Source organism: Phragmites australis, chromosome 6 (genome assembly GCF_958298935.1).
Source record: "Phragmites australis chromosome 6, lpPhrAust1.1, whole genome shotgun sequence".
Classification (NCBI taxonomy): domain Eukaryota; kingdom Viridiplantae; phylum Streptophyta; class Magnoliopsida; order Poales; family Poaceae; genus Phragmites; species Phragmites australis.
In genome coordinates, this window is record NC_084926.1 from 34,280,788 (window position 1) to 34,300,173 (window position 19,386).

Genomic DNA, 19,386 nt, shown 5'->3' on the forward strand with positions numbered 1-19,386 from the left:
GAAGAGGCTCTCTGTATGGAGATATAGGGAGTGAGATTTAAGGAATCGATTGAAGATGCTCTTAAGAGACATTAAGTATAAGTTCTCTGATCCCACTCAAATCAACAGAGAAACAGGAAACCAGCAGATGGCAAAAGCCGCCATGCTTTTTCCCTGAGAGCAAGACCCTTCCATGAAGCTTTCAACGTTAACAAGAGGAACGAACTCATGTAGGATCCAATCTGGAGCTGTCGCTAGCTGTGCACTTTGAAGCAACTCAACAATGGGAACAGCTTAAGCAGGTCATCCCGGCTCCTCCTCTGTTACACAATCAAATTACAGAAATGTCAGGATAAAATCTTCAGAATGGAAATTACAGCCAGAAACATCGAATGGCGTTATGCGAAGAATGACAGGAATAAAATCTTCAGAATGGCATTTTGAATGAATGTATAAAACTAACTTAAAAAAACAAGGGTTGATACGCGAAAATTACTAAAACAAAAGTGTTAAGAAACAATTCTCAACTCCTCACTTTAATACCGATACATCCATTTACATCAAGAGTTGTGAGACTACGAGAGCAAGATTTTGGCAATGCCTCCAGGCAAGCATCAGTTACCCCAACTATTCCAAACAAACTGCATAAATGCGAAACAGGGCTCGCATATAAGAATATGACACAGTGAATGCACTATATTTGAGACAATGCTTCCATGTTACCTTAGCAGTTCAAGGGACCGGGAACCTTTTGCGATAGCTACAACCCCAACATCAGTAACACGTACAAACCTGTAAGGTGTGATTGCAAGAGGTCAATCAACAGAATTTCTGTCGGTGAAAGAAAAATATCTTTCACAAACAAATACGGCGAGAGCCTTTTCGAGGAAAGAGATTTAAATTTTAAGAAGAAGTGAAGAGTAATGAGTAGCAATTGTGTTGTTGATATTGATAAGAAAGATCTCTCTTGGCCTCATGACTAATGGTCTGTACTTATAGTATTGTCAAGGTGCAAGTATACAAGTTTGCTTTTACAGAGATAGCGATACAAGATATCTCTATACCACATGGACTTAGGGTTGGTTGAATCACATAGCCTGTGTCTAGGTAGAATAATTTTACTCCTACTTAAAAGATATTATCTATTATAGCAAATACAATGGTGCAAGTGGTCCAAAGGGAGATGTACTGGGCCGGCCGCCTATTACGGTGCCGCACTGTCCAAGGTGTCAGGCCGACCACCACTTGCGTTGGGATGTCAGGATGGCTTCCACTCGCATGGATATTAAATGCCGGTCACTTCCTTGCATGCAAAGGACATCTGGCTGGCCCCCTCTAGCTGATCTTTTGTCAAGACCTGATGGCTCACCCTCCGGGCTGCGAGGAGGCTACCCTGTCCTTCGAAGGACAGGGGCTCCGGAGTGGTCGCCCAGGCTTCGGAGGATAGGGCCTCCGAAGAGCCCTGGACCCTGGAGACTTGAAGGGCCTTCGGAGATTCATGATCCACAGGCGTAGGCTGGCGGGGCCGGGGGCGTCGGGAGTCCTTAATGACGACCCCCAACAATAGCCCCTCACGAGGGTGTCTAGCGAAGCGGCCGACCCCATGGTTTTCGGAGCAGTGCCTCTTGCGATCGCTGGCTCCATGGCTGACGACCTATGGTCCTTCGTCTTGCTTGAGTTGTTTTTGAAAGTCCAGACCAATCAATTTGAATTGACCGTTTGGTAACACCTGTGAGGGGGCATTCAATGCGTCCTGCGATTAGCGGCGTGGTCATGCCTTATCGAGCAGTAGTGGAACATGCGGTGCCTCATTGTTGGAGGGTCGTGGGGGGCGGTTTCGCTCCCCCATGACTGTGGCCTCGTGGGTGAAAGGGTGGGGCGTGCGTGTGCATTCCCAGGAGGAAATAACCCCCCTTAGTTTATAAGGTGGAGATCTCGGTCGACTGAATGCCCTATTTGATGCCTCTGCTTCCATCGGCATCTGCTTTAGCCCACACGCGCGACCGGCCATAGCACTCCCATCTTCCACCATTATCCAGTGCTTCTTGCCACTTCCAGGGACCATCATGGTTAGCTCCGGTGCTCAAGGTAGGGTCGTCGATGTGCGCGGGGCGGCGGATGCTCAAGTGGCAGTGATTCCTCCTCCGCTGCCTGGGCCGCCGCCAAGTGTGGAGCTCCGCCACACCAGCGGGAAGTATCCCTGGTAGACCAGCGCACTAGGGGAATCCGCCATCGGCGAGGCCGAGCTCAATCGGATGGTTGAGGAGGGGAAGATCCCCTCTAAGTATGTCGCTTAGGCACTGTGGGATGAAGCGGTTTCGGAGCCTCAGGGCCACGAGACCATGGTGTTCGAGGCCTTTTTCAATGCAAGCCTCGGCTTCCCAGTAGTGCCGCTTCTCAAGGGGTGCTCCGTCTTTTTTTGTAGAGCTACTGCAGCTTGCAGTCAACGCAATTGCCCGCTTGACCATCTTTAAATGGGCCATGCGGGTGGAGGGATGCGAGGGGAGAGCGGAATTTTTCGCCTCCATCCATGAGGCGAGTTGCCAGCCGAAGACCCGGACAGAGGACGGAGTGACCAAGGCACTCAACTTTGGTAGTGTGAACTTCCAACTCCGGCCAGAATATCAAGATGCATTTCCGACGAAGGCCATCAACAGTAGGTGGTACTCCATGTGGCCAGAGTGGTGATTCTACTATGATGTTGGCGCTGGGTCCCCCCTCCGTTCTACGAACTGGGATATTGAGTATGTTGGGACCCTGGTGGCGGAGATCTCTGATGCCCAGCTCACTTCGCAATTGGTGCTTCTCCAGAGGGTGGCCTGGAGGATGAGCATTCGTGATCTCGCGGAGGAGTTCATGATACTGCGTATCCTGCCCCTTCAAGTGGACTAGGAGCACGTCTTCGCACAAGGTGAGGACGACGAGCAGAAAGTGTACTCCGGGCCCACCATCAGTTCTGGTGAGTCTTCCTCGTTGTATAGCTTTGACTTCTCGGATGTGACACGTCTTTTTCTTTCAGAAGATTGCCTTCCGCAGGAGCGAGTGGCTAAAGTCGTGGAGGAGTTCTTGGACCCGCCTACTGCCGCGGAGTGGGACCAGCGTATGGATCTAGTTGGGAGCTGGGAGCGGTACAACGCATCTGCTTCCACCTCGGGGTGGTGGCTCCGGTGTGGCCAAATCTAGCAAAGCCCAAGGTCACCGGGAAGCGAGGGCATGGGGTTTTTGGTGTCGCAACCTCCATGATCCCTGCGAGCCCTCTCCGGGCATGGCTCCCTCCTGCTTCTGAAGGTTCGCAGGCCAGCTCAGCGGCTGAGTCATCCGAGGAAGAGATGGATAGGGCGAAGCGCCAGAGGTAGGCCACAGACGTTGATGTCACTCACGGTGTGTCCGGAGGTGAGACCCGGCTCAGGGGAAGTGATCGTGGGAAGGGTCTGGCCCCTCCGGACCTATCCGCCCATGGCCAGAGCTAAAGAGGGGGCGAGGCCTTCCTAGATTTCGATATGGATTGGGGGTTCATCGATTCAAATGGCGAGGATGTCACGGGCCCCTTTGATGAATGGACCAAGGGCCCTGGTGAGACGTTACTCCGTTGGTTTATATCTTGCCTAGCGATGTGCTAGGATCCTAACTTGTGTTCTTGTGATGTTTCAGTGGTCACCGAGATAGACCCATCTGTGTCCCCCGCTGCAGAGGTTCTGGAGCCCCTGCAGAACATGATGACCCCTCTGGAGGTGTCCATGATGGCCACCCGGAGGTGACAACTTCGACACCCCGGGACGTTGCGCCAGTTCATGATCTGGCCCTCACGATCAGTATCGGGGGAGCCGGTCCCTCCGTGGCGGCTACTACCACATTGGTAGAGGGGGCCTTGGCTTTTGAGGCCTTGATTCTGGAAAAGTCCACACTTTGCTCGGAGGCCCTAAAAGCTTTCGCCTCCACCTCATCTTGCCTTAGGAGCGGAGAGATCAAGCTGTCTATGGCTCAAAGCCCTCCAGAGGAAATGGAGGCACGCCTGGAGGTGGTGGCCTGGCAGGTACGCTCTTGCCCAAGGTTTCCTTAGCTGTGGTTTTTTGGGCTTCTCACCTTATCTTTCATGTGTCGTGTTCCGCAGCAACTTCTTTTTATGAGGACGTTAGGATGTGCGTAGCGCCAGACTCTCACTGTGGCCCATGACACGACCTGAGACGAAGCGACAAGGCTCCATAGTGCCTTGGAGGAGGTTGAGAGGCGAGCGGAGTCTATGGAGGGTTGTCTGTAGGAAGAGGTGGCACGGCGGGAGCGTGCTGAGGCTGAGGCGCGGAAGACTGCCGAAGCTCTCCAGGAAGCGGAGGCATCCATTGAAGCGGCCGTTAGAGCTTGTGTGTCAGCAGAGGATGATGCTTAAGTCCTCCAGATTACGGTGGCTGAAGTCCAGCAGGAGCTGGGGCAGGCTCAGGCGGTGGAAGAGACACTGCGCGCAGAGCGCCATGGGCTGGCCGAGCGTGCATCAGAGGTGCCCTGGGCCACCCACTATGCCTTGAGTGGACTTAGGGATGAAGGCCCACCAATACCCCCTGGCTCTGAGGTGCTGGTCCTGACACTCTGCTAGCTTCGGTTCGCCACGAGGGCGCCCACTAATGCTGCCAAGGCCTACGCAAATTCCAGCGTACGCATGGCCTCGGTGCTCCAGCTAGCCTTGCTGCACTAGGTGGGGCTCTGCCACTTCGAAGTGTTGGAGCAGCCGGTGCCGGACTCCGTGATCGAGGGTTTCCAGCCAGAGGCACCCCCGACGGAAACTCGCGTGTCCTTGGACAACTTCCGCCGAGGTGTATGGGCGAAGCATGGCCGAACCGTGATGCTGTGTTTCATGGCAACTCATGTGAAGCCGAGCGCAGAAGGGTTCCCCGCTTCAAGAGATCCCAGACACATCGTCGCCATCTGGACATCCTTCGCATCCGGTCGTCGCTCCACGGGAATAGTCTCCGCGCGGGGACGACGCTTCGCAAGACCTGCCTCCAGAGGTGTAACCCTAAGTAGGTTGCTATTTTGTTTTTCTTCTATTCCTGGGGGGGGGGGTGTTGGAGTCCTAGTATGTTGACCACCCTCTCTCGCTTTATGTAATTTGGCGTCGTTCGCCAAATTGGGCAATGTTTGCCTCCTAATTTTTAAATATCTATGTTTGTGCTGTTCTAGAATGCTCATGCCATGTGGCTAACTTTAGTAGGATTTGTGCCTACAGGTGTGGTGACATGAGGCCAGATGGGGCCTCACTCGCACTCGGGATGCCGCCTCCGGGGAGGGGACTAGTGCATCCCGACCATCCGGGGCCACCCTACCTTTTCGAAGGCGGTGGCGGGATCACTTCACCCTGCCTCGCGATTCTCAAGCACGCGTGGATTTGGAGGTGGCCACCAACATCTTGGTTAAGGTGGAACCGGAGGACCCCGCCGCATCTTCTTTTGCTCCTACCTCAGTGGCGTGTTTTGTTGAGAAGGATGTTTGGTGGATAAATTGGGAGGCCTCTGGCCCACACAATTCTCGGCGTCTTGTTCTTCCACAGGGTCCTGACGGAAGGGTCCTGTCAGATATCCTCGAGGCCTTTATGGCCCAGATAAGGCTGAGGAAATCGAGGCTACGAAGGCATCGCCAGAAGAAGAGGATGCAGAGGCGCCGCAAAGAGGAAGAGTTGGATTTTTCAGCCTTCGATACATACCCCTTCCAGGCAGACCCTTCACCTCCCCAGGCTCGGGGGGATTCCATCCTATGCGGAAGGTTTTCGCGCCAGGGGTATCAGCGTCACCACTCCATGCACCGCTATAGGAGCCGATCCTCCGCATCTCATGGTGCTTCGGGGAGGAGCGACGGTCTAGCGCCTTCTACATCCTGTAGTACTCCAGGGAGGTGTGGTAGGTTAGCACGTTTGTTAGGCCTAGATTCAATGTATGGTAACTAGCCAGGCACCATGTTTGTATATGTCGTGCATGAATAAACTTGCACCGTGTTGGTTTCACTCCTTGCCTTTTTACTTTTTATCACACTGATGCTTCGTTTGTCTCCCCTTCCCAGCCCCCTCACATTCTGCGGTCGCTAGAGGTCGGAGGATACGATTATTTCAGGGGTGCTTAGTTGTGTTGGGTGAGAGTGGATCTAAATTCTTTGTTCGCTAGTGATTCGATGCGACCCCTCCAGCATGGAGGTGAGGCCTTCAAGATGTCGGAGGGTACAGGCCTCTCCAGCACGGAGGCGAGGCCTTCAAGATGTCGAAGGGTACAGGCCTCTCCAGCACGGAGGCGAGGCCTTCAAGATGCCAGAGGGTACATGCCTCTCCGGCACGGAGGCTAGGCCTTCAAGATGCTTGAGGGTACGGCCTCTCCGGCACAGAGACGAGGCCTTCAAGATACTGGATGGTACGGCCTCTCCAGCACAGAGGTGAGGCCTTCAAGATGTCGGAGGGTGCATGCCTCTCCGATACGGAGGTGAGGCCTTCAAGATGCTAGAGGGTACAGGCCTCTCCGGCACGAAGGCGATGCCTTCAAGATGCCGGAGGGTACAAGCATCTCCAGCATGGAGGTGACTCCTTCAAGATGCCAGAGGGTATTTTTAGGAATGATACATCTCTAGCTAAGTTTTGTATGTACTGTTTATAAGCGCATAGCTAATTGTAGTAGATACTATCACTAGCTCGGTTGGCTATTCTCAGCATGCGTCAACTTTAAGGTTATTGGTAAGCCATGTAATGGTCGAAAGTGAGCTGCAATGCTGAATTGGATGAGTAATTGATAGGGCGTACCTAGACTGGGGGCCTCCTACGCATAGTACTTGCGGAGGGTCTCCGCGTTCCAACTATGCTCTAGAGGGATCCCTTCTGTGTCTGCTAATCGGTAGGAGCCTGGCCTGTTGGACTCGAGGACTAGGTACGTGCCTTCCCATTTGTTGCGCAGTTTCACCAGAGCCAGAGCGCGTCGAAGCACTAGGTCTCAAAGTTCGAAGCTTCAAGGTACAACCTTGGGATCGTACCAGTTCTTGGTTTTGGTGATGTAGTGGTCGAGATTCTGGATGGCGTGGAGCTGCGTGCCTTCAGTGAGGTCAAGGGAGAGCTCTCTTTCTCTGGTAGTCTATGGCAGTTGAACTCGGAGTGGGTGTCCTTTGATCTCGGCTAGAGTCATAGTTTTGTCATCGTATAGGAGGTGGAAGGAGGTGAACCCTGTGGGTCGTGTGATCGTGGTGCGGAGGGACCACAAGACCTTCGGTAGCTCTTCAACCCATATGCCTTTAGCCAGGCCGACGAGGCGTTGATTTAGGCCTGAGAGAATGTTGCCGTTGGCGTGCTCGACAGCCTTGTTGGACAGTGGGTGACGGACGGCGGCGAAGCACAGCTTGATGCTGAGTTCGACATAGAATTCTCTGAATGGTCCAAAGTCGAATTGCATTCCGTTGTCGACTATGAGTTGTAGCAGAACGCCGAAGTGGCAGACTATATTTTTCTAGAAAAATTTCTGGACATTCTTTGATTTGATTGCTGTTAGGGGCTCGGTCTCGACCCATTTTGAGAAGTACTCCAATGCCACTACTGTGTACTGAAGGTTGCCCTTGGCGCGAGGGAATGGTCCAATGAGGTCCATTCCCCCAACGTTCCAGGGGCTAGACAGGAGTGATCGGTTGCAGGGGAACCAGGGCCCGGCGGCTCCGGTGCCCCATCAATTGGCATCCTTGGCACGTGCGGATGAGGGCTTCCACGTCAGACATAACGTTGGCCAGTAGAGCCCCTGGCAGAGTGCTTTACCGGCCAGGGGGCAGGATGCCAGATGATTACCGCAGAGTCCTTCATGAATTTCCTGGAGGAGGGAAGCCCCCTCCTGCTTGATGACACAATGGAGGAGGGGAGCGCAGACCCCTACTTTATAAAGGGCCCCGTTGAAAGTGCCTACAGGTGGGGGTGAATAGGCTTTTCTGAAAATTAAAACTAAAATAGCGGATTAAATGTGCCGGATACTCCGGTGAAGGTCGGATACTCCGGTCTGGTCTGGAGTATCCGGTCTAGTCTGGAGTCTCCAGTCTATACAGAAAATCTAGAATGACTACGAATTAAAGCAAGTAGCTAGAATCTAAAGTTGAAGCTAGGTCTACTGGATATCACAGAGCTAGAATAACACTTAACACTAGCAAGATGATCACTAGAGCAATTTGTATGAAGAATCAAAAGTTCACACGATAAAGCAAATTGCACGAATACGAACGCAAGAGATTATCCCGGAGTTCAGCCACCTCACAAAGAAGTGCCTACGTCTCTGTTGAGGAGCTCACAAAGAGCCGGGTCTTTACCAACCCTATCCTCTTCTAGCGACCACCAAGATCAAGCTAGAATTTCTTACTCAATTCGAAGATGTTTACAAACTTCCCGTGGCACTCCACAAGTTTGGGTGCTCTACGGGTGACGCCTTGCCGTCTAGAAGCACGAAGCTTCAAGAGAAATGATCGCAGCGAATGCTTGATGAAGAACTCAATGCTCAAGTGGCTTAAACCCTATCCAAACACAAACTCTCTAAATTTTTGCAAATTTTGCACTAGAGGTGGTTGGAGGATCTTTGAATGCTCTAAAAGTGCTCAAGAGGTCTAAAGTTCACCAGCAACAGCAATCTCTAAATGCCATGGGGTGTGGGAGCATTTATAGCCTTCTCTCAAAAACTAGCCGTTACTGTTCTGTCAGAACTGACCGGAGTATCCGGTGAACACCGGAGTATCCGGCCCTAAATCCAAAAACGGTGTCAGAACGGTCACAGAACGTGTCAGAACTAGCCGTTACAGTTCTGTTAAGTTACCGGAGTCTCCGGTCCTGACAGGGCTTCCAAAAACACTAAGTCCGGAGACTAGCCGGACCCTCTGGCCTCTCCAGGTACCGGAGTATCCGGTGAACATAGGAGACTCCAGTCTTTTTATCATAAGGATTAAAAGCTAACCGAGACACCCCTGCCGGAGTCTCTCTCGGAGACTCCGGTTAAATCTTAACTACTTACCGGAGTATCCGGTGAACACCGGAGACTCCGGTCTTTTTCAATTAAAATAAAGACTTGACCAAGACTCTCTGGCAGAGTCTCCCTCGGAGACTCCGGTCTAATAACCCATAAATTACCGGAGTATCCGGTGAACACCGGAGACTCTGGTGTTTTTTCAATAAGAAAAAATAAACCGTAATCGAGACTCTCTGCCGGAGTCTACCTTGGAGACCCAACTTCATCCACCAAAGGAGTATGCCTACAAAACAAAGTTATGCCTTTATTTTAGGTACCCAAATTTATTTGGGTCCTTTAGCGTTAGTCACAAGCACTTTTGGCACCCACACATTCCTTTTAACAATTCTATCTCTTGTGCGGGGACCAACATAGAGAGGAACCACTTTACCACGGTGGTCTCTCTTGAGCATATATGAGGCATACAATGAACATTGAGGAGCATGATCCTTTGGTTGCCTTGTTTGAGCCGTGTGATTAACTTTCTTTCCTCCTTTGACAAACTTGAGGCACTCCACTCCATTCAATAGCACATGACCATTTGGCTTGCTCGTGCATTGGTCAAATCCAAGACCTCTCTTTTGCTTGTTGTCTTTGGCTTGGATGGTCTTGTAAAGTGCATCTTTTGATTTATAGGTTTTGATGCACCCATATTTGACCAAGGCATTTAGCCTCTCATTCTCCTTTTGTAACGCTTGCAAGGATTCAACATTAATTGTACAAGCATTTATATCAAAGTTGGAACAACGAGAGCATCCATTGCTAGTAGATGCACTACATAGTAAATTTGCTTTACTAGAGTTGGATGAGCCTTTCTTAAGATTATCAATTTGTGTTTCAAGAGTTTTATAATTTTCATCTAAACAAGATAATTTCTCTTGAAGCAAGAAATTTTTACTCTTAAGGTCGGCAATTGAGGAATTGGCTAAATCATAATCTTTAGACAATTTCTCAACTTTTTCCTTCTCTTTAGCAAAGAGCTCCTCGAGTTCAAGGTTTCTCTCCTTTTCAAGGATGAGCAAGTCTTCTTGTCTCTCGAGGGTCTCTTCATGACTATCTATTGTATCCATTAGCTCCTTTATTTTAGCCATAACATTTTTATTCAAACCTTTGAACAAGTTATCACAATCACTATCATATTCACTATCACTATCTAAAAGCTTGGATTGATATTTTACCTTGCGGCTTTTAGCCATGAAGCACTTCGGGGAGTCGTCATCATCATCACTCATTAAGAGTGATTTTCTTAGTGTAGGCTCATGAATGGCAATGGTGGCAACTCCTTCATCATCGGAGTCGGAGTCGGAGTTTGAATTCCACTCTTCTCCAATGTGTGCTTGGCCCGAATACTTTTTCTTGTACATCTTGTTCTTGTCCTTCTTGTATGGCTTGATTTTGTTGTCTTCTTTGTCCTTTCCTTTCTTCTTGTTCGGACAATCGGCTATGAAGTGACCAACCTCGCCACATTCATAGCATGCCCTCCTTGACGTTCTCTTCTTGGGCATGTCTCGCTTGTATTTTGAATAGCCTCCCTTTCTCATGAATTTTTTTGAACCTTTTCACAAAGAAGGCCATTTCTTCATCTTCGGAGCTTTGATCTTCACTTGTACTTGATTCTTGGACTTGCTTGCTTTTGCTTGCCTTGAATGCAACCTCCTTGTTCTTTGAGGTTGAGCTTTGTTTTGCATGAATCTTCACTTCATTTGCTTCTTCTTCCATGAGCTCATGAGCAAGGATCCTTCCAAGCACATCGCTTGGTGTAAGCCTCTTGTAGTCCCTTCTCTCTCGGAGGAGCGTCACCAAAGTGGGATTTCTAGGAGCAAATGCTCTAAGCAATTTCTTCACCACTTTGTGATCATCAATGTCCTCGCTTCCGAGCCCTCTTAGCTTGTTCACAAGCACCATCATCCGATCATACATTGCTTGAGGAGTTTCATGATCTTCCATCACAAATCTTCCTAGCTTTCCCTCGAGCAGCTCTATTTTGGATTCTCTCACACTTGTAGTCCCTTCATGAGAAACTTGAAGTGTATCCCAAATATGCTTGGCTTCTTCAAGTCCATCCACTTTATTGAATTCTTCTGGACTCAAAGCACTAAGCAACACACTTGTGGCTTGAGCATTGCGATGCATATTTTGTTCTTCACTTGAGGTGAGCTCTTGATCTTCCTCCAGCAACTCAAATCCTGTGCAAAACAATCTTCCAAATACTTGGATGAAGTGAGATTAAATGTATTTTCATTTTGTGCCTCCAAGCGGCATAATGTGTACCATCGAAGAATGGTGCATGCCCGAAAGGCACGGAAATATAGTTGCTTGAAGAATTTAAATGATCATAATTGAAAGGAATTTCACTTCCCTTTCCTTTACCATTACCGTCGTCACTCCTTGATGTATCATCTTTAAAACCCCTCGGACTTCCGAATGTCGACATAATAATTTCCTCCAAGCGGTGAAGCCTTGTAGGAGGTTAGGCTCTGATACCAATTGAAAGTGCCTAGAGGGGGGGGTGAATAGGCTTTTCTGAAAATTAAAACTAAAATAGTGGATTAAATGTGCCGGATACTCCAGTGAAGGTCAGATACTTCGGTCTGGTCCAGAGTATCCGGTCTAGTCTGGAGTCTCCGGTCTATACAGGAAATCTAGAATGACTACGAATTAAAGCAAGTAGCTAGAATCAAAAGTTGAAGCTAGGTCTACTGGATATCACAGAGCTAGAATAACACTTAACACTAGCAAGATGATCACTAGAGCAATTTGTATGAAGAATCACAAGTTCACACGATAAAGCAAATTGCACGAATACGAACGCAAGAGATTATCCCAGAGTTCGGCCACCTCACAAAGAAGTGCCTACGTCTCCATTGAGGAGCTCACAAAGAGCCGGGTCTTTACCAACCCTATCCTCTTCTAGCGACCACCAAGATCAAGCTAGAATTTCTTACTCAATTCGAAGATGTTTACAAACTTCCCGTGGCACTCCACAAGTTTGGGTGCTCTACGGGCGACGCCTTGCCGTCTAGAAGCACGAAGCTTCAAGAGAAATAATCGCAGCAAATGCTTGATGAAGAACTCAATGCTCAAGTGGCTTAAACCCTCTCCAAACACAAACTCTCTAAATTTTTGCAAATTTTGCACTAGAGGTGGTTGGAGGGTCTTTGAATGCTGTAAAAGTGCTCAAGAGGTCTAAAGTTCACCAGCAACAGCAAGCTCTAAATGCCATGGGGTGTGGGAGCATTTATAGCCTTCTCTCAAAAACTAGCCGTTACTGTTCTGTCAGAACTGACCGGAGTATCCGGTGAACACCGGAGTATCCGGCCCTAAATCCAAAAACGGCGTCAGAATGGTCACAGAACGTGTCAGAACTAGCCGTTACAGTTCTGTTAAGTTACCGGAGTCTCCGGTCCTGACAGGGCTTCCAAAAACACTAAGTCCGGAGACTAGCCGGACCCTCCGGCCACTCCAGGTACCGGAGTATTCGGTGAACACCGGAGACTCCGGTCTTTTTATCAAAAAGATGAAAAGCTAACCAAGACACCCCTGCTGGAGTCTCTCTCGGAGACTTCGATTAAAACTTAACTACTTACCGGAGTATCCGGTGAACACCGGAGACTCCGGTCTTTTTCAATTAAAATAAAGACTTGACCGAGACTCTCTGGCGGAGTCTCCCTTGGAGACTCCGGTCTAATAACCCATAAATTACCGGAGTATCCGGTGAACACCGGAGACTCCGGTCGTTTTCCAATAAGAAAAAATAAACCATAACCGAGACTCTCTGCCAGAGTCTACCTCGGAGACTCCGGACTAAATACTGAGTACCGGAGTATCCAGTGAACACCGGAGTATCCGGACTCAGTGAATTTTTGTAGAACTAACTCGGTGTCCGTGGGTGATTATGTCTCTCAACTAGTTGGTTCTAAGGGATATTTTGATCATTGTGACACTAACCAAGCAATCAAAAGCAACCCTCTTAATAGAGCGGCTATCCTAGACTCAATTTCAAAAATAAAAGAATTTAAATCCTATTGAGTACTCTTCGTTGATTCTCCATTTATTTCGACGGGCGTCAAACGTCACTTGTCTTTTCAACTAATACTTAAACTTGTTCATAACTTAGATAAACATATTAGTTCCTTAATCATTTTGTCATCAATAAGCCAAAACCCACTTAGGGGGCCTAGATGCACTTTCACCCGTCCATCCAGAGGTAGCCCCTAGCGTGATGTTCAATGTGATAGAGCGCGACAGGGTCATCTGGCTCCTCTGCTTTGCTCAAGAAGGATAAGAGGGGGGGCCCTCCAGTCCGGTGCTTCAATAGGGAGGACAGTGGCGGCCGTCTCATCTGGGGTATCGGCCGTAGGGTGGTAAAGGACCTCGAGGAAGGCTCCCAACGGCATATCTCCGCCCCCAACGTAGCTTTTGCCATGGCGTTTGCCTGGCGGTTGTTCGCCTGTGGTATGCTCCGTACTGATATGCCACGGAAGTGCCCTTCAGCCCTACAGATGGCATCGAGGTATCTCACTAGGTCCGGATGCCGAACCTAGAAGCTCTTGTCCATGAGCCCAGCAACAACTTGAGAGTCAGTCCTGATGATGACTCTGACGGCTCCTAAGGCTCGGGCCTTCCGAAGGCCTAAGAGGACGGATTCATATTCGGCAATGTTGTTGGTTGTCTTGAACCCCAAGTGGGCGGCGAACTCAACCCACTGGCCTGTGGGGGAGATGAGGACCACATCGGCCCCTGTGCCAGTGGAACCGTAATCTCCATCGGTGTATATTGCCCATACATCTTGAGGAGGGGTTGTGAGGGGTCCTGCAAGTGCCGGAGTCCATTCAGCGATGAAGTCGGCCAAGACCTGCGACTTGATGGCTGTACGGGCCACAAACTTTATCACGAAGGAGGCTAGCTCCGTAGCCCACTTGCCGATGCGTCTGGTCGCCTCCTGGTTGTCGCCACAAACTTTATCACGAAGTTTGCGCGAGGCCACCAAAAGGGCATATGCCATTTTTATCAAGCTCGGTGTAGCGCGTCTTGGCCCCTTCTAGGGCCTCGGACACATAGTATATGGCCCTTTGCGTAGAATGACCTTCACTTGTATTAGTGCAGCACTTACAGTGGAGGCAAAGGTGGATAATTACACGAGGAGCCCTTCACCGAGAAGGGGTATCGCGAGCGTCTTGAGATCGGAAAGGTTCCTCTGACACATAGTATAGGGCTGCCTCCCATATTAGTGCAGCACTTACAGTGGAGGCAGAGGCGGATAAGTACATGAGGAGCTCTTCACTGAGAAGGGGTATTGCTGGCGTCTTGAGGTCAGAAAGGTGGGCCTTGATGGCCTCGAAGGCGGCCTGGCATTTCGGTGTCCATCGGAAAGGTTCGGATCCCCCCAGCGTTTTGAAAAATGGAAGTTTATGCATGGAGGATTTGGTGAGGAAACGCCTAAGGGCCGCAAGGAAGCCGGCCAGGTGCTGGACCCCCTTCGCATTAGTGGGTGGTGACATCTCTGTGATGGCGTAGATCTTGCCAGAATTGGCATCGATGCCCCTCTGGGAGATAAGGTATCCCAGCAACTTGCTGGCTTTAGCGTCGAATATGCACTCCTCAAGATTAAGCCGCATGCCAGCTACTCGAAGGCTATCAAATGTTTCCTAAAGGTTAGCAACGTGGTCAGCCTCAAGTTTTCTCTTCACAACGATGTCGTCGACGTAGGCTTTGACGTTGTGACCTAATTGTTGCGCTAAGATTTTGTGTACCAAATGAGAGAAGGTGGCCCCGGCATTTCGGAGGTCAAAAGACATCCGAATGTAGCAGTATATCCCAAAAAGGGTGATGAAGCTAGTCTTGTTCTCATCCTCCACAACCATCCACACTTGGTGGTATCCGGAGTATGTGTCCAGGAAGCTCAGCAACTCGCAGCCAGCAGTCAAGTCTACGAGTTGGTCAATGCGAGGGAGAGGGTATGGATCTCGGGGGCAGGCTTTGTTGAGTGATGTGAAGTCGATGCACATGTGTCATTTCCCACTATGTTTCTTGATAAGGACGGGGTCTGAGAGCCACTCGGAGTATATAACCTCTTGGCTGACTCCAGCCTTCAGAACCTTCTAGACTTCCTCCTTAGAGGCCTCCGCTCGCTCATAGGAGAGCTTGTGGAGGCCCTGGCGTACTGGCCTGGCCCTCGGATCAACCCAGAGGGCGTGTTCGATGATGCAACGGTCGACTCCAGGGAGATCTTGTGGGGACCACACGAACACATCGAGGTTGCCCCGCAGGATGGCTAGGAGTCGGGCTTCTTGTTCCGGAGTGAGGTCCACCCCGATTTGGAAAGTTTGGTCGGGGTGGTCCGAACATGCTGGAACATCTTTGATATGCCCCTCCAGTCGTGGCTTTGGAGGGCCATGGCGTTCGGGGCACGCCGAAGGGGGTCTTCGAAGTTCTCTTAGGCCACGTTATGGAAGCTGCGGCTGCTGATTTGTGCAGGGTGCTCGTACTCGATGCTTGTGGATGGAGACCAACCCCATGGAACTGGGCATCTTTAGGCAGAGATAGTTGTGATGGGGAACGGCTTCGAACCTGTTCAAAGTCCCTCGACCCAAGATAACATTGTAGGCGTAGGGTACGTCCACGACGTCGTAGGTGATCACCTAGGTCCGCACTGCGGAGCCTTCGATGAAGATGATTGGAACTTCTATTTGGCCTAGGGCGTTAAGAGGGACCCCGTTGAACCCCTGCAGGGGCCTGTGGGTAGGAGAAAGCCAGCTTCACGGAATGCGGAGTTGGTCGAAGGCGTGTATGAAGAGGAGGTCCGCCGAACTGCCTCCGTCTACTAGCACCCTCCGAACTTCTACTTCGACGATGTTGGCTAAGATGACTAAGGCATCGGAGTGGGGGAGCTTTACCCCCTCGGAGTCATCGAAAGTGAATGTTATGGGGGTGTCGGCTGATCCGAGGGTTTGACGATGGATGCTTGTTGCCCTATTGTGGTTCACCCCATGCACGTAGTCTCGCCGTTGCCATTTTGAGGAGCAACCGGAGCTTCCTCCCCCTATTATGTCGAGGACCACCCGCCTGATCCTGTCTCCCTTGTTGTCACAATGCTCCACGGGAGGCGGAGGAGGCAGGGCAAGCTGGGGAGGGTTCTGCAAGGCCATGTGATCAACTTGGCAGCCCGTCGCCAGACTACGGCCTTCAGGTCACTCGCTATCGGCCCCTCCCGCTGCTTGGTAGGCTGCCTACCTCCTGAGGTACTCCTCTCAAAAGGTTATGATAGTCCAGTAGTTTTTGGTGCTGTGGCCACGTCCGGCCTCGTGCAGGGTGCACCAGTGTCCCTCCTCAGGGAGCCATCCTGGGGTGCAATGCCACTCGGGGAAGGCTTTGGAGTGCCCTCGGCCGCGGCCCCTGAGACGAGGCGGGTTAAGAGACCCTCGGCCTTTATTGATGTTGTTGACGTTGCGCTATCGCCACCAAGCCTTGCGCACCCTAGAGCCCTCAGCCTCCTTGGGGCCTCTTTTTGTTAATGGAGGAAGAGAGGCGTGCGAGTACCCTGCTTGCGAGCGTGACTTCTTTGGCTTGACTCTAGGGGCCGTGGTAGCCTGCGGCATCCTCCGGCAGAGCTTTTCTTCCCCCGCCCGTGCATATTCCTCTAATTTGCACATTAGGGCCTCCACCAAGCGCACAGGGCATCGATTCAATCGATCTTAGAGGGGCCCTTCGGCCAGGCCCTAGGTTGTGACGTTGATGACCGACAACTCCGATATGCCTCTGATCTGGGCCTTGGTTTGGGAAAACCTTTGGAAGTAATCACGGAGGGTCTCGCCTGGCTGCTGCCTGTCGGTGAATAGGCTCCCAAAGGTCATTGGTTTGATAAATGTGCCCTGAAAATTTTTGCAGAAGGCATCTCGGAGCTGGGCCCAGGCGTAAATGGTCCTCGGAACAGCGCCTAGAACCATCGGAGGGCTACTCCCTCCAGGACGAGAGGGAAGCATTTGGCTATGGTGGCCTGCTCGCCTTCGCTGGCCTCTATGGCGAGGGTGTACGAGCGAACAAATCCTCAGGATCCGAATCACCCCTAGACTTGGGGTAGCTTGGGGGTTCAGAACCCCACCGGGATGGGTACGGCCTGCATGTCTAGTAATAAAGTCTCGCGCCGACGGGACTAAGGCTTCGGATCTTACGTACCAGCTATCGGTGGTGCCTGGTGGTGACGAGAGGCTGGGATGCCGAAGTTCCCACCGGCCCCTAGAGCCTCGGCCAGCATAACGCTGGCCATTATGGGAGCAGCCGTGGTCAAGCCAGCGGGGTGCTGTGCGGCCCGCAGGGCTGCCTGCAACTCCTCCAGCTGAGCCTGAAGGGCCACCACGTGCGACTGCTGGTTGGCCATGGCGGCGTTCGTGGCGACAGCTCTAGTTGCGGCCCCTAGGGACGCAGCAGGGATATCTCTATGCTGCTACCGAAGGTCCATCGGGGTGGTTGGACCCCTGGCGCCAGCTGCAGCTGGGGTCGCGGTGGCTCTTGCAGCGACGATTTCAGCTGCAACCCCTAGGGACGCAGTGGGGGCCTCGTCGTGTTGCTGCTGGAGAGCCTTTGAGACGGCAGGCCCCTTAGCGTCAGGCACTGCCAGGGTCATGGCCGGGCCAATGGTGGTCCCAGGGCCCCTATTCCCCCCAGTTGGGGGGTTGTCTTTGGCGTATCGCAAGCTCGGTTGCAGTGGTCGTGTGGACCTTCGCACAGGAATGGCCGGGGAGTCGGCCGCCTGTGCTATGGCCTTGGTGGTCTTCTTTTTGGGGAGCATCCTACCTCTCTAGTACTTCTACGTTCGTTCCCCACGAACAACGCACTGTTGGTGAAAGAAAATGTCTTCCACGAATTAGTGCAGCGAGAGCCTCTTCTAGAGATGAGATTCAAGCTTGGAGAAGAAGTGGAGGGGAAGGAGTACCAAATGTGTTGTTGATATTGATTAGAAAGATCTCTCTCTTGGCCTGATGGCCAAGGGTCTGTACTTATAGTGCCATCAGGGTGCAAGTATACAAGTTTGCCCTTATAGAGATAGCGATACAAGCAATCGCTATACCACATGGACCTAGGACCGGTTGAATCACACAACTTAGGTCTAGGTAGAATACTTTTACCCCTACTTAGAAGATATTATCTACTGTGGCAAATACAATAGTAAAGTGGTTCTAAGGGAGATGTACTGGGCCAGCCTCCTATTACGGCACCACACTGTCCAGGGTGTCAGGTTGACCACCACTTGCGTTGGGATGTCAGGATAGCCTCCACTTGCATGGGCATTAAATGCTTGTCACTTCCTTACACGCGGAGGACGTCTGGCGAGCCCCTTCTGGCTGATCTTTTGCCAAGACCTGATGGCTCACCCTCTGGGCTCCGGGGAGGCTACCCTGTCCTTCGGAGGATAGGGGCTCCGGAGAGCCCGCCCGGGTTTCGGAGGATAGGGGCTCCGGAGAGCCCTAGATCCTGGAGACCTGAAGGGTCTTCGGAGATCCGTGATCTACAGGCGTAGGCTGGCGGGGCCAGAGGCGTCGGGGGTCCTTAATGACAACCCCCAACAATTTCATTTCACTGAAAGGAAAAGAAAAGTTTGGTCTTGATTTACCAAGTCAAATTGGGATATGTCAAACCTCGGCATTTTGATATACATGCAAGACCATCGTCAGTAAGATACTGTAAACCCCGTATTAGTTAATTATGACAAAATGGCTTGACAGTTCAAAGTAAATATGAAAACAGTTACCTGGGCACGACATAAGTCTAGAAATGTAAGATTAGCTAAAGATCCTATCTCCTTATAAACCTTGTCAGTAAAACTGCATGATGTGAGGTAAGTGGTTAGATGCTCTACCTCACTAGTACACAGATCTGCAATTATACATATATTTTTCTCAATATTACCTCGAAAGGGCATAAAGGTTCAAGCTTTCAAGAGAAGAACATTTCTGAAGGACTTCTTGAACCCATCATCTGTCAATTTAACACACCTAAAAAATTAATCACACGCAATCTTTAGGAGTCAAATTCTGTTTCCACCCAAACACACCAAATTTGTGTGAATAAAAAGAATGGCTCATTTCGTAATGGTTGTATTCCATAAATCTAACAATACCTTGTTATATTCAACTTCTTTAGTCCTTGATAATTGTTAGCAATTAGCCGTATACATTTATCTGATATATTCTGCATTTGCAAAGGCAAACCTTATAGTGACTCATTGTGTTATCTTAGCAGTTATAAGAATGAAGTGCAATACATGCAATTGTTGGGGCAAAAAGACATGAAAATTTGGAAAATGAGAGATGGACATGTAAGTTACAGAATGCAATATTTAATGTTTCATTATAACCATGTTCTCTTCTAAATGAACATGAGAACTTCAAGGTTATAGTGTTCTTAGCTGCAATTAGTTATA

General features: G+C 50.5%; 1 pseudogene; it reads right to left on the bottom strand.

Moving 5' to 3' along the window:
* Positions 1-233: 233 nt before the first annotated feature.
* Positions 234-19,160, bottom strand: LOC133923151 (F-box protein At3g58530-like; annotated as a pseudogene).
* Between the last annotated feature and the right edge of the window lie 226 nt (positions 19,161-19,386).